The sequence below is a fragment of the Papio anubis genome, chromosome 7, assembly GCF_008728515.1.
Source record: "Papio anubis isolate 15944 chromosome 7, Panubis1.0, whole genome shotgun sequence".
In the NCBI taxonomy this organism is placed as follows: domain Eukaryota; kingdom Metazoa; phylum Chordata; class Mammalia; order Primates; family Cercopithecidae; genus Papio; species Papio anubis.
The window spans coordinates 149,748,030-149,763,801 of NC_044982.1; the positions used below are offsets into that span (position 1 = coordinate 149,748,030).

The 15,772-nt window shown below is 37.7% G+C and overlaps 1 long non-coding RNA gene across 1 annotated transcript in view; it reads left to right on the forward strand.

Annotated features, from left to right (window-relative positions):
- LOC116275875 overlaps positions 1 to 15,565 on the forward strand; it is a 254,134-nt gene extending 238,569 nt beyond the window's left edge. The window contains exon 3 of the long non-coding RNA XR_004185202.1: positions 14,077 to 15,565. This is a non-coding gene — a long non-coding RNA (uncharacterized LOC116275875). The remainder of the gene's footprint in view (positions 1 to 14,076) is intronic.
- The last annotated feature ends 207 nt before the right edge of the window (positions 15,566 to 15,772 follow it).

A 15,772-nucleotide genomic window follows, 5' to 3' on the forward strand; every position in this document is an offset into this window, starting at 1 on the left:
TATTTTCCAGTAACATCTATATGTTAATAAAATTTAAATCCCAAGTTAAGACCTCTCTTTGAGCTCTAACCTCCTAGATCCAACTACCTCCTTGATATATCACTTGATATATCCAACTGCCTCCTTAATATATCACAAATGGCACCTCTAACTTACCAGGAGCCAAGCAAACCTATTGGTTTTCCCAGTAGGCACACATATACACATTCCATCATTACCTGCATGCCTCTGCTTAAGTCCTTCCCATGGCTTCTCTTTGTACTTAAATAAAGTAAAAACTTCTCACTATGGCCTACAAAACCCTACATGATCTCATCCCTGCCTCCCTTTTGATGTCATTTCTTCCCAATATTCACCTTGGTTACTGCATTAAGTGTCTCACTGATATTCTGCATGTACCCTAAAATCAGGCTCATGCCTGTCTCAGTATTCTTACATTTGTTATTTCATCTGCCTAGAATGCCTTCTCCCAAATCCTTACAAGGCTGCCTCCTATTGTCATTAAATGCCACCTCCTCAGAAAAGGAGCCAAAGCTGCTAGTATACAAACACACATACACATAAACACACACACACAAACACACACCAGTCACCCTCTCCCAATTAACCTATTTTATCTCCTTCATAGTACTGTATTTGTCATGAATTTAATTTGTCTTCTTTATGTATGTATGTTTATTGTCTCTCAGCAACTAGAAACTAGGTTCCTTGAAGCTCGGAATGTTTTTCTTAGACATTGTTGTATTCCCAGGGTCCATAATACTGTCCAGTATCTAAATATCACAAAAATACAATTTATTTGACTGGTAATAGGAAAAAAATGTGTCTACTTCAAAATAAAATGATCTATTGCAATAAGGTAGTAAGATTAAAAACTATAATGATTTCAGGCAATCAAGAGAAATCTGGGACAGAGGTGGATAGAGAAGAAAAGAGTGATTAGGTCATTACAGATAACTAGTCTTTTTATACAGATAACTAGATATGGTTGTAAACAAAAAACATATTTATACTTCAGAGATATAATGAACCAAATAAAACAACATACCATGTTATTGAACTTAGAATCTCATAGGAGACTGGTGAGTAAAGAAATATATGTTCCCAAACATGAAGCTATTTAAAAGTTCTACAGGTAGTGAGGGATCATTAGGAAAAGAATTATACCAAAGGTCATTTGGAAAACCTTGTAGCCACAGGAATTTCAAAGTCATCTTTGGAACATAGCGATCTAAAAGAAATCATAATTTTAAGACATATTAGTAAAGACATAACTTAGCTTAAAGTTACTCTTCAGTTTACTATTCACCTATCTTAAGAAACCTTCAACTTCCTTCCTTCCTAAAATATAAGTAACATGGAAATCCCATGGGAATCTCTGAAAAGAAGAAATTTAACTTGACTTTAGTATTTGAAGTGCAAAGTAGTGATCAATTAATTTATTAATAATCAGATAATTGAGCAGGGGGTTCCTGAATAAAATGAGAAGTAGAAATAACCAGGAGGACAATGTTAAGAACCATCCCTCAGCTTTATAAACTAATCCTCCTCTAATGGCCCTTTTTAATGTAATTTATAGTTTCATCATTACCCTTTTCGTATTAGTAATTATTTCTAAAATACCAAAGAACCATCTTTTTTTCAAGGTCCTTCCCTCCGTCTGATTTACAACCCAGCTCAAGTTGGACTCTGTCTTTCTGAGGTTTGACATTTCAAAATATTTATTGCTCTTTTCCATTAATGCCTTTCTCATGAATCTGAAGGTGACCGTTATTTCTTTCATCGTGTTGTAATTAAATGGATCAACTATTGCTTTATTATTTCCACTGTTTGTCTGCACAGCACATTAAAACTTTCAGATTAGAAAGTGATATTGAGCACTGTGTGAACTACAACAAACAAATATTTCCGAAAATAGAGGGTCCTCTTGATGCATCACTAAAGGAGCAGTTCCAAGTGAAAGCACAAAATCTTTAATATTTTATTGATCAGATCTAAACCTTCTGCCCAAAGTGGCAATTAAATTTCAATTAAACTGACTGAAAGCATCATATTAAATTTCAGCACTTTACGAGCTATCAGATAATGCTGCAGGACAAATCTTTAGTATGATCACACTCTTTTCAAATTATATTATCCTGTTCATTCACAATAAAAGTGACAGTTTTAGGTATACTTTCAATATTTCTTGAATATAAACCCTCTAATGAACACATTTTATTGCCTTTAAATCAATTATTATTGGATATTTTAATAAAGTGAATTGAGCACTTTGTTTTACACACTGCTTAGAAGTTATTATATTTTGCAGTCTGCACAGCAAAGAACTGAATCAGAGAGAAGACAGAGAGAGAAATGGCCAAATATCTGACAGTGTAGAAGAAATGGAATGAGCCATTTAGAAGGAGGAAGGCTTCCTGTCTCACTCTATAACATTTAATGATATGTGCTAATTAGCATATGATTAATGTTTTTTCTCTTTTTGAAATTTTGGTCTAAGTTATAGAAGTATCTTCTACCACAATAGGAAAAAATGTTAGAAATCACAGAATTATAACACAAATATAGTCTTATGTGTACTTTATTATGGAAATTGAGACCTTTAGGTTTTTGTTTCTTTCCCTTGCCCATTGAATTTATGATTTATAATATTATAGCTCAGATTTTCAGAGCACAGTCCATGTTAAACATTGACCAAGATTGTGCCCATCTGAATGATATACATAGAATCCTGATGCAGTTGATTCTTCATGTTGCTCACCCAAGTAATTAATGCAGACTCCAGACTTAAGCATGCAGTCAAGGTGGTCAGTATTGATTGCCAAGATGGCCAAATGAATGCTTTAGCTCTGTACAGTCCAGATCACTCAGCACATATGTGATATACCACTTCATACTTACTTCATAAAAAGCTCTGTGTACTGGTCCCATTTCTTGCACATATGTACACAAACTGGGCAAACATGGCATAGAAGCACCCTCAGAAAGAGACTAGGTAAAAGAGTGCCCTCCACTTTGAAAGAACTTAGCCACATATGAGGATTTGGCCCTGCTTTGTGACTACAGAGATGTCTTTATTGCAAAAGTTGAAAGGATGCTGGAATAACCTCCGTGTAATCCACTGGAGTATATTACAGTAAAACTTAGATGAAAATCATAATTTTTTTATTGAAATGATTCAATTAGATTACGGTCCCTGAGTTTGAATAATTGGGTCTCAAGGTGACAAGGGAGTTTAACAACTCATTAAAACTATCCCTGTGTAGCTGGATTACAGGACCAACAGCAAGGCTGTTCGCAGAGGTGGCATCAATCTGTAAGAGATGTTAGAAGACCATTTCAATAAATGTGGGACCAGTTAACTCAGGCTTTTGTACAAAACCTATACAGTGGGTAAACTACAAATTGCCCACCTCCTTCAGAAGTAGACAGTGCTGCCAAGTCACAAGTTTAAAACTACTTATTTCTAGCACCATTCTTTCTGTTGAGCATGGTCTTCATCAGCTGGAAATAGGCAGATACAATCAACTATTCACTGTTTACCTGGAATGAGCGGCAAAGTGTCTGCTTTCCAACAAAACCATGTGTTTTAAAAATAAAAAGGAAGCTAATACAAGCAATTTAAAAATAGGAAATACCTGCCTATTTCAGAATACTGATTGTACTTCCAGCAGTTGAAGTGAATTAAGGCCACGGTCTCTATAGAATTTTTATTAAGACAAAATCAGTTTTTCCTGAGTTCAGATTGTGAAAGAATCCAAAGAAATGTTGTGCCAAGTAAGAGCCCACCTATATCATTCGTCATAGACCACAGGTATAGGAATGGGAACTATTAGAAACACATTCTAAATTGTAGTAATTCTCACTATGGGCAAATCTCTATACATATAATTGTACAACTGCAGTCTACTTGGTCTCTGCTTTTAGCTAAGCAGAGACGGTTAACAACAAACAATCTTGCTGGGCGCGGTGGCTCACGCCTGTAATCCCAACACTTTGGGAGGCCGAGGCGGGCGGATCACGAGGTCAGGAGATGGAGACCATCCTGGCTAACACAGTGAAAACCCGTCTCTACTAAAAATACAAAGAATTAGCCGGGTGTGGTGGTGCGTGCCTGTAGTCCCAGCTACTCAGAGGCTGAGGCAGGAGAATGGCGTGAACCCAGGAGGCGGAGCTTGCAGTGAGCCAAGATGGTGCCACTGCACTCCAGCCTGGGCGACAAAGCGAGACTCCATCTCAAAAAAAAAAAAAAAAAAAAAAAAACAGACAATCCTAAAACTGTTCATTATCACATGTCAGTGACTTGTTTTACACATTGGCAAAGTAGTGGTGTAATAGATGAAGGGTGTGACTTGTTTGAACTTTTAAAAACAATAAGCATAGCAGAAAAATATTTCCCAATAAGGGGTGAACCCTTCAAATTGGAATGCCTGGGAGACTGCCCACCCAGACTTCCTCAAGTGAAGCTGACCAGTCCTTCCTTACCCCTCTGCTGCCCTCAGCCAGGCCCTCGATGCAGTGTCTCTCCTCGTTTTCTTGAAAGCACTCAGTGGGCCACTGAAGTGAGAGAACACACTAGGAATTCTACTTATATTGATTCGTATCTAAAAATTAATGGAAATGAATCTTTATTAATACTTAATATATGGTTTGACACTAACAACCTCACTCAGACCAATCTCCCTCTTGACCTCTGTGTCCCAGCTCAAGAGGGAGACAGAGCAAATTGTGGCCTCCACAGGGCAGGGGGTGCCCTCCTGCCTCTCCCAGCACATAATCGTTTGCACTTGCCCAGTTAGACAGGCTTCCAGATAACACTATCTAGTTCTAGCTAAGTTACCCCTCACACCATGACCCTCTGGGTTTGAAAGGAAAACTGTGGTATTAAGATATATGAGCGATGCAAGCACAGGCAACCATTCCTCTTATTCCTAATTGAAGGCATCATAATTCACACAAGTTGAATACAAATTTGGGCAAAAAGGCTTAAAATTATCCATATGATTATTGGAAATATGAGTTAATATCCAAAGTTGCTAATAATGACCTTCACCCTATTCATGAGACAGATATTTCTTGAGCACCTACTACAGGCCAAGCAGTATTCCAGGCCCAGGGCATATGACAGTGGACAAAATGACAGGTCTCTGGTCTCATGGGGAAGAGGGGAAAGAGACATAATAAGCTAAATAAGGAAACCACATAGGGCACTCAAAAGTAATAGGAGAAAAATAAAGCAGGGAAGAGAGATGGGGAACGACAGGGAAGGGTTTATAATTTTAAATGAATTGGTCAGGGCAGGCCTCACTGAAATGATATGTGATAAAAATGATGCAATCATGAGAGTAGGACATATCAAAACCAACCATCTTCTATGCAAAAACAAACATCTACAATTTGAAATTGAAGGTATCAGTGCATTTAAAAAATGAAATGCTGTTTTAAAATTTCTAAGACACATTTAAAAATTAGCTCATTTTTAAAATATGTTTAAAATTCTTGTTTTCTTATTATACTTTAAATAGTTCTGGGATACATGTGAAGAACGTGCAGGTTTGTTACATAGTTATACACGTGCCATGGTGGTTTCCTGCACCCATCAACCTGTCATCTACATTAGGTATTTCTCCTAATGCTCTCCCTCCTCTAGCCCCCCAACTCCCAACAGGCCCTGGTGTATGATATTCCCCTCCCTGTGTCTGTATGTTCTCATTGTTCAACTCCCACTTGTGAGTGAGAACATGCAGTATTTGGTTTTCTGTTCCTGTGTTAGTTTGCTGAGAATGATGATTTCCAGGACCAAAACAGCATGGCACTGGTACCAAAACAGATATATAGACCAATGGAACAGAACAGAGGCCTCAGAAATAACACTACACATCTGCAACCATCTAATCTTTGACAACCCTGACAAAAACAAGCAGTGGGGAAAGGATTCCCTATTTAATAAATGGTGTAGGGAAAACTGGCTAGCCACATGCAGAAAACCGAAACTGGACCCCTTCCTTACACCTTATACAAACATTAACTCAAGGTGGATTAAAGACTTAAATGTAAGACCTAAAACCATAAAAACCCTAGAAGAAAACCTAGGCAGTACCTTTCAGGACATAGGCATGGGCAAAGACTTCATGACTAAAACACCAAAAGCAATGGCAACAAAAGCCAAAATTGACAAATGGGATCCAATTAAACTATAGAGCTTCTGCACAGCAAAAGAAACTGTCACCAGAGTGAACAGGCAACCTACAGAATGAGAGAAAATTTTTACAATCTACCCATCTGACAAAGAGCTTATTCTTTTGCATGTGAATTTTTGTGCATTGTTTAAAAATAAACATATTAGCACAACAGAACCAGTATAATGTTTATAAATAAAGAAGGAAATATTCATATATTTGAGATGAGTTCAAAAGTGTTTACTGATGGGAGTGTGTGATGAAGAAGTTTGGAGAGTACTCTTCTAGACTACAATAAAGTAATTTTTATGAAATGACACTTTGATCACCCCTTGCTTATCTAAAGCATTGTCATAGTTTCTGATTGCCGTGAAAGGTATATTCAGAACTTGAACTTACTTCTACCGTGACCTGGCTGCTTTCTTCTCTCCATCTCACCTTCACTTCAGAGAGACTGAACTTCTCCCAGTTTCTAGAGTAGCCCATGCTTCCTCTCACCTCCTGGCTTTCCCATCACCTATTCCCTCACTTGAGAATACTCTTTTTTTTTTTTTTTGAAACGGAGTCTCGCTCTGTGCCCAGGCTGGAGTGCAGTGGCTCGATCTCGGCTCACTGCAAGCTCTGTCTCCCGGGTTTACGCCGTTCTCCTGCCTCAGCCTCCCGAGTAGCTGGGACTACAGGCGCCCGCCACCACGCCCGGCTAGTTTTTCGTATTTTTAGTAGAGACGGGGTTTCACCGTGTTAGCCAGGATGGTCTCGATCTCCTGACCTCGTGATCCGCCCGTCTCGGCCTCCCAAAGTGCTGGGATTACAGGCGTGAGCCAGGGCGCCCGGCCGAGAATACTCTTTTAAGGACCACCCTCACTGTCAGAAGCTTCCCACATTTCACCTGCTCGGCTGCTCCTTGTCCTTCACGTTGCGGGATGCTTCAGAAATCACTTCCTCCTGGTGGCCTTCTCAGACTAACCAAGTCCAGTTTAGTTGCCCTCATTGGAATTCAACTTCCCCGTGAGCAGTAGGAGGGCACGGACTTACCCTGGGTCACTGCTGTAGTCCCAGAACCAAATCAGTGCCAGTCACATAATAGGCGTTTCATACATATTAAATGAGTAAATGAGTAAGTGAATGGGTAGAGCTACGCATATTTAGGTATTGATACAAATTCCGTATCCTCTGCAATGCTTGTAGAGTTCAGGGTTCCATTGCTTGTACTCTTATGGGAATTTCTCTATATATATATTTATAACAGGACATTTTACCCAGGGTTTTCATTATTTTCACCTTGGATAGCGTAAACACTGATGGAATCTGACAAGCTTATAGTGCATCAGATTGTGCCTGACATGTAATGAACACACCAAAAATATTTATTAAAATATTTATCACATGAATTTATTTGAGAATGTAAGCTACGGTACCCTCAAAAATATTTATTAAAATATTAATCACATGAATTTCTTTGAGAATGTAAGATCCAGTATACACCAAAAATATGTATTAAAATATTCATCCCGTGAATTTCTTTGAGAATGTAAGATACAGTCCTCAATTAGGGCAAACCTGTGTTCTTAAATGACCAATTTTCATAAAGTATAATGTCTAGTACATAAGTTCTGTGATTATATTTTGGACTAGTATTTGCCAATATATAAAACACTCTCATTTACATGTGATACATTTTCAGGATTATCTGTTCTTAGCTGCTTTGCTCATGAAAATTTACAAAGTTGAAATAATTGTTTTCTTACATTTATTTATTTTATAATCACACCATAAATACTGTATATGAGATGATTGTGAAGTAATAATAATGTACCATGTCTGTATAATATATTCCATATGTATGGTGGGTATGTGTGTGGCTGAGGAAGGTATGTACCTAGATGTGTCTTCCCCATGTAACCAAAGGCTGTCCTCACTTTACTGATACCTGGAGGACAAACTTAATCTGAGATGCCACAAAATCTTCTTTACAATGCTCACCAGGGAGATACATAAGAGATTAAATGTGACTAAAGGAACTAGACCTTCCTCCTTACAAAAGACTGATCATATTCTTCCTATTGGTAATTATGTAAGTCTTTCCTTTTCCAAGTTACACTAACACCCCAGTTTCTCATACCTGATAAACTAAAATGACATGATGAAAGAAAAATGTTAAGAGCAGACATACCTGGACTACTCTTGTAGTAGTCAGACTACATTCTTTTTGTGGAATACTCCTGACATTTTTTCACTTTTTTCTAAAAGCAATATTAATTTTTGTGGGATAATAAGAGGAAACCCCTAGCTTTGACCAACGAAAAAAATAAAAATCAATGAATATAAATATAGAAGGAGATGCTGTGTGTTTATAAGAACCTGCTCTCACATTTGAGCAAAATCAGTCCACGAGCAAAATCAGTCCACGAGCAAAATCAGACCACGAGCAAAATCAGTCCACGAGCAAAATCAGTCCACGAGCAATATCAGTCCACGAGCAAAATCAGACCACAAGCAAAATCAGTCCATAAGCAAAATCAGTCCACAAACAAAATCAGTCCACAAGCTGTGTTGTGCTGATAAAGTGCATGGTGTTTGAGAGCATTTTTTCCCATGATTCAGTGTGTTTGGTTTACTTTTAGCTATAAATACCTTTTTCATATAATTCTGCCTTTCCAAGGCATACATATGTAAGCAATCTTGACAAACTAATCAAGCCAAGCTGCTAATAAATTTATTTAATCACTGTTTTTTGCATATCCTGTACCTCCTAAATATATAAATTCCCATATGTAATAGAAGACTAATTTTTATTGCATTTTAATGGAGTGATTCGGCAATTTTTTATGCTTGTGTTTTATTTAACTGCAGTGAAAGCCTTTAGAATAAGCTTCATGTAAGGATATAAGTAGATGGGGAAAAGATGGAGGAAAATGGAGATGGAAGGTAAAAGAGCTTGCCATGCTCAGAAAGTGCTTTGCATTTCATTGAGTCTTACAATTCATTCTCAAGTACAGTAGCTCTGTTGTGTGAGCAAATCTCTTTGCCTAGACCATAATAATTGAACTTTTACAGATTTCTCAAGTACGTCGAAACTGCTGCTAAATCAGAAAGGGTGAACTGAAGCCTGCTCCACTGTACCACACTCACACATCTCCAATGCTATGCTGGATTTATTTTTGACACTAAGAAAAGAACCATGAATTTTTGTCAACTGCAGCATGGGAATTTACATTTGTTCTATAAAATGCACTGAAAGGACCAGCCTGCTCTTTGAGTATGGGAAATGTAATCTATCCAACTCTCAATAAACTTGAGAATATATATCTGGTGAAACCCATCTAAAATGAGATGCAGTCCTGGCAATATGGTGGGCTCAGAAAGGCTGGCAATAAAAGTAGATATACAGTATCTGACATCAGATTGTTTCAAGCTTAATTTCAGTAAAGTAATAATGTCAGGAAAAGAAACGCTCTGTGATGCACAGATTGATATCATTAGATAGAAACTATGCAATGCCTTATGAACACAACCATTTTTGACTTGATATTATATGTAAAGAATAGAGCAATATTCAATGTGCCAGCTCCAGATTTGCAGTTATAGAAGTTGACCAGGATAGTGGCCAGGGAGAAGGATAAAATATGGCAAAATATACTCCTCTGTAAACAAAATCAAATGGGATTATACTACTCTAAAATATGTTCTGTGTAAATGCCCTCCACAATTTGCCCTGGGTAGTGAATAATTGCCCACATTCAATGAGAAGGAGCCTCCAAACACAGAACGTTAAACAAATAATGCATATGTATCATAGTCAAACTAAACAAAAGCACCTCGGTGGCACTTCTAGCCACAACGGCAGAGGTGCATGAAATAATTGGTGAAAGGCGATGGATATATTGAGAAACCCAAGCAATGAAAGCCCAGTGCCATTTATTTTTCTCTTAAATTGCTTTTTCCAGTCAATAAATAATCACACAATCACATCCTACTTCCAGGAGAACATACGTGGTTGCCACCCTTAGCAGGTTTCATTTGTGGGCTCACACCTCTCTATTCAGGATTCCAAGTGTCAGGTCTGCCTTGGGCTTTCATCTTCACAAATGTCAAGTGTGTTTTGTCTTCAAAAACAATGGTGTTTCTGGTTTTACTTGTCCTGTACGAATCACTCTCTGCTCTCCTTTCTCATTTGGAGAAGACATTATAGCAAGTTCAGGTGCAGATCAACTTTGTAAGAAATTAAGTGAGGCATACACAGAAGAGCAAAAGCACACGTAGAAATAGATACTACACTCCCCCCTACACACAGACACACACACACACACACACACACATTTTCTACCCAAATACAGCAAGACGCCCTAACAAAGAGATTACTTGGACATACACCTTTAAAAGCCAAGAAGACAAGTAAATAACCCATAGAGAATTATCCTTTATAATTTTGGAAAATATTATGGCAAGCTTAAATCAATAGCTAATGCCACAATTAAAAAATTATTTCTAAATCCATTTAGTTAAATATTAAGTATGCTCCCTATTATGCTGTGAAATGAATAAAGGAGAGACAGATTACGTTTTTTTCTTTCACCTCCAAAATAATGAAAAGATTACTGACAAATCAATATTGTTGCTATTAATAGTTGCCTCCGTCAGCCATTTTGGGGGAGACGTTATGCTTTTCTCGATTTGTACACCACGAGTCTGTTCTCCATCATTCCCTTTCTCTTTAATCTTGTTTGAGTGTACAGCTCACTCGTCCTTATTTTATTGACTCAATCACAGGCGCACTGTCACTTTTTATAAAATGGTCACTGCAGAATCACATCAAGCAAATTTTTGATTCTGCAGTCAGTAATTTAGTGCCTTTATGGAATTGCAATTTCAGGGCTCACTGCTTGTTTTTCTAAAATGTACTTTAGGAATTAGTTACTCCAGCCACAAATCAGTTGAATTTATGCACAGTTGTAATACAGTTTATGGCCTCATGGTACATTGCTTCAAAAACAGCAGATGTGAAATTATGATAAATATAATGAGTGTTTTTTTGCCTGATCTAGTGGAGTAGAGAAGGATCTGGAGCGTGTTTACCTATCCCATACAGTACATTTAATGTCTTAGTCAGGAGCCCTGACAATGGCTGATTAATGTCCTCATCTCCTTTATTAAAGATAAGAGTAGCACTGCAGTCAGGAGATAGAAAGCACACCATAAATCTTCGTAAAATGAGCAGTCAAATAATCACTCATCAGAAATAAAATCTACATACATTAACACTAACACTCAGCCTTCCACGCACGCTCCCATAAAAAGCAAAAAGAGATGGCGGTCCTGAAGTTTTAATTTGAACTAGTTCTTTAAGTTGAATATTACCAACCCTGTAACCTGGATGCAAAAGCTGGCATTTAAAAGCACATGTGAAAGGAGCAGATGCCTCATCATTACATTAAGAGCATGAAGCAGGCAACAATTAAGCGATTCACTGGAAAGACATAATGCTGATCTATGCTAGCAATTAATCACAGAATACATTAGACAATGATGGGTGACCTACAAATTTTTGACAAAATAATTTTTCATCATGTTGGCGATTTCTTAGCCTAATATGCCTGCAAGGCACAGAGTCAAAACCTGTCATTTATTCCATCTCTCCTTGACAGGCGGCAACCTGTCTTCCAGACAAAATGAACATTATCTGTGCTCACTAGACATTTAGTGCAAGGCTTAGCTTATGACTAATGATAATCGGCAGACAGAAATGTTAGAGTCTGAAATAATGTTCTCTTTGTTAAAGAAATTTCTTGAGGTAGAATTTTTTTTCCGAAAGATGTATAAAGATAAAAACTGGTTTTTATCTGGGTTTTAATGCAACTCGAAGAACCAATATTTCCCTTCTACCAAAATAAACAGAAGGATGTAACAATTTTTTAAATTAACATCTCATTTGAATACCGACTCTTGCCTGAAAATGTCTTATGTGGTTAGGAACTGAGATACAAAGGAAAGCTCAGGAGATAGAGTCTTAAACAAGAAAATATAGGCAAGCTGTTTTGTGTTCCAGGTTTTATTTTGAATGTAGTGGAAATAAGTTTCAAACATCATGGGTGCATGTGTTGCAGAATATAAATAAATGAAGACCGTGTTGAGAAATGGACTCCCACCACTCCTATTTCTCTTGATTTCCATTCATCACTGGGTTCTTCAAAGCCTGAGACTTAAGTATGTTTGGGGAAGGCAATTTTGTACAAGAGAAATGCGTAAAATTGCAAATTTGTTAAATCGATTTAAAATTCCACAAGCAAGTATTTTATCTTGTACTTATAATTAATATAATTGTTTTATATGCTTTGGATGGAGAGAAATAGATTTTTTTTTTTAGTTATTTTTCTTGTGCATTACACGTGCAAACGCCATCTCAGAGGTAGATTTTTCTTTGGATTCAGGCACCAAATTCCTATTAGCCTTAATGGTACTTAGACATGCACACTGATGGCGAATATACCCCCTAGGCTGGAAATTTAAAAGAACAAATGGCAAGGACATCAAAATAGTAAAGTCTAATTTAGATGATCCATAAGCCCGCACAGTTACTTTCCTGAGAAGGCAAACAAATGTTATGCCTTATGATGTTTCCGATTGTTTTGATAGCCCTGTAAATACATCCTCTAGACTCATTAGTTAAAGGGAAAGTCTGTTTTTATCAAGCAATGCAATTTTCGAGCACATGTGTTTGGTTTGAATTTTATTTTTTTCTATTTTGCATAATGTGTTATTGCAAGTTTGTATAATGTAGTTGGTCACTTCAATCACGGCATCTTGCTGTACACCTACCAAATAGCTTGTATGTCATTTTACATATACAAATGCTTATATGTCATTTGTCTCTATTTTATAGAGAAGGAAAACCCAAAAGGTTTTTGACCCCAAATCGTGGTTATTTTATTAGGTTTGCCCCGATTTCCTTCTAGAAAGAATCTGATTGTTGCATAATCCAAAGAAGTACATGTTATTCTGATAAGATGACAGCTGAAGTCCCATAAATTACTGAATTTATCAGTTTACAAAGCCAGATAAATAGTATCTACCTGGCCAAGGAGGGCCTGTTCTGTTAGTGTTCAAAATAATTCAGGGAAGGATATTGAGAAAATTACCCTTTCCCTTCTAAACAGAGCCAGGGCTTCCAGTCCGAGGATCTGGATATACACTGACTGTGAAAGTCAATATTTAAAGGTGTGTCTGGTATCAGGATAGCAAACAACTTTAACCTTTAGGGATCACAAATCCCTTACTTTCCGGCTTTCATTTTATCTTTTGCAAAATAAAGATGAGAGCATTATCACCCTTTTTCCGGTCACTGAGCCTCATCGCTGTCGTGTATATTGATCATCAGCACCAAGCAGCTTCTCAGTGAGGGCCAGGAGAACCTGGATGTTGTAACAGTTCCCCAGCAGGTTCCATCACCGGGGCCCAACAGGCTGGAATTGCCTCCCTGCCAGGACAAAGCTAGTTCTGTGTTTGTTATTCCCCCTTCCATGTAGGAAACCTCCAGAAAATCCTTTGCATTATTCAAAACTGAAATTTTACCTCAACAAAATTATGAATGAGAGATAGGGACCTGTACAGTCAAATGACCATTTGGTACTGATCACCCGTTAAATGTCACAAAAGAGTACATTTCATTTGATTAAAAAATAAATTAGTATATTAAAATCTGGAAGGCAGACAGCTAGCGCAGAGCTAAGGAAGTAGAACTCTGTGCCTCCTATTCTAATCCTGGAAATAGTGAACTTTAGAGCTTGTCCTCACCCCCACTTATTCTCTTTTAGCTATTATTAGATCTCCCTCGTTCCCATATGTGCCCCTTCTCCCTTTATGCCAGCCAACACACTCATCATACACTCTTTCTCTGTAGGTAAAATGGAGACAGAAGAAGAACCAAACGCTGATTCAAACATCTGGTAGATGGATCATAATTACAGCAGAGTTGCTGGGCAGATAAGGCTGAAGACACATAGAAGAAAACAACTATTGGGTGAATTTTGTGGGTATGGAAATGACGCAGCACAGGGGAGCTATGAAGGGGAGCTATGTCTTTGTTCCTGTTTTTAAATCCACACTTTGCTGGTTCAAGAATTGCTTGAAGATCATACTTTTGATTTTCAGTGCACTCCTGAAGTAGGAAAAACACTGACTAGAAGGTCAAAGTCATGACACTACTTTATGTTTGAATTGAGGGGACTTCCTAGCTATCTACTCAGTGCATGAATTCTTCTCAGAAACATTCATATGTAATGGTGTTTTCTTTTGTCTTCCTTCAATGATGTGAAACTTACCCTGAGTAAGACCTTCTTCTCCTAAGAATACAAAAAGTTAATAATAATAATAATAATAATAGTTATTATCAACTTAGCATTTATTAAATACCAAACATTGGAATACATCCTTTACCTGCATGTCGTTTAAATTCATTCAAAGTATTATCAACCCATTTTAGAGATGAAGTAATCAAGACAGAGTTAAGAAACTTCCACAAGAACAGAGGACCACTTGGTTCTGTATGATTCTAGAGGCTGTGCTCCTAACCCGTATGGAATACCACCTCCTTCAAGTATATACACATTTTTAGTCTTGCAGAATAAGCTGATTCCACACAGGTGTAATCTTCACTTTCTCACCTCCTGTTCCACTCCTCCTCTTCCAGGAGGCATTTTTAGCCCAGTTTAACATTTCTAGTTGTCCGGGCTATTTTTCATCTGACTTAACTTCTGTTGCCTCATCTCTTTCGCCTGAGTATTCTCTTAAAATCTGACACTCAGAACAAACTGTAATAATTTTGAAGAGGTCTGGCCACTTTTCCTGGAAGCTATAGTTCTATTTACATGGACTGGGATGAAATGACCTTTGGTCTTAGGCCATATTTTGGAAGTGCTAAGTTGTGTCACTCAGTTGACACTCAAACGTTGCAATCCAAAAACAGTGCCAACTACATTTCATGTGATTATGACACACCACTCCCTGGATTTCCACCTGATCTCATCATCAGTGGGATGTGGAACCTTCACTAGGCTTCAGTTTCTTTGTCTATAAGAGGAGCTAGTTTGTTGGTTTCTCTTCAAGACCTTCTCCAGCTAATATATTAGCTGCTTCTTCTATGCATGTTCCTATAAATTCTCTTTTGCATATTGCTCATTCCTCTACAGGCATACCAAATTGAGCATGGGGTAAGGAGACAGTGGATAGGGCTGACAAAAAGCAGAAAATTAAGGAAAAAGCAAAAGCTTACTTTAAGAAGAGATTTATTGGCCAAGTGTGGTGGCGAGCACCTGTAGTCCCAGCTACTCGAGAGGCTGAGACAAGAGAATCACTTGAGCCCAGGACTGTGAGGCTGCAGTGAGCTACAACTGTGCCGCTGCATTCCAGCCTAGCACCCTGGGCAACAGAGCAAGATCCTGTGTCTAAAAATATATATATAGAAGAGATTTATTTACATTCAGGTCATATTTTATGTATGATGTGAGGAGTGTTGTAAACCTTTTAGAGTTGAAGCTTCTAAGAGGTACTGTCTGTCAGGAAAGCTTTGGCATGTTCCTAGATTGAACAGAAGAAGC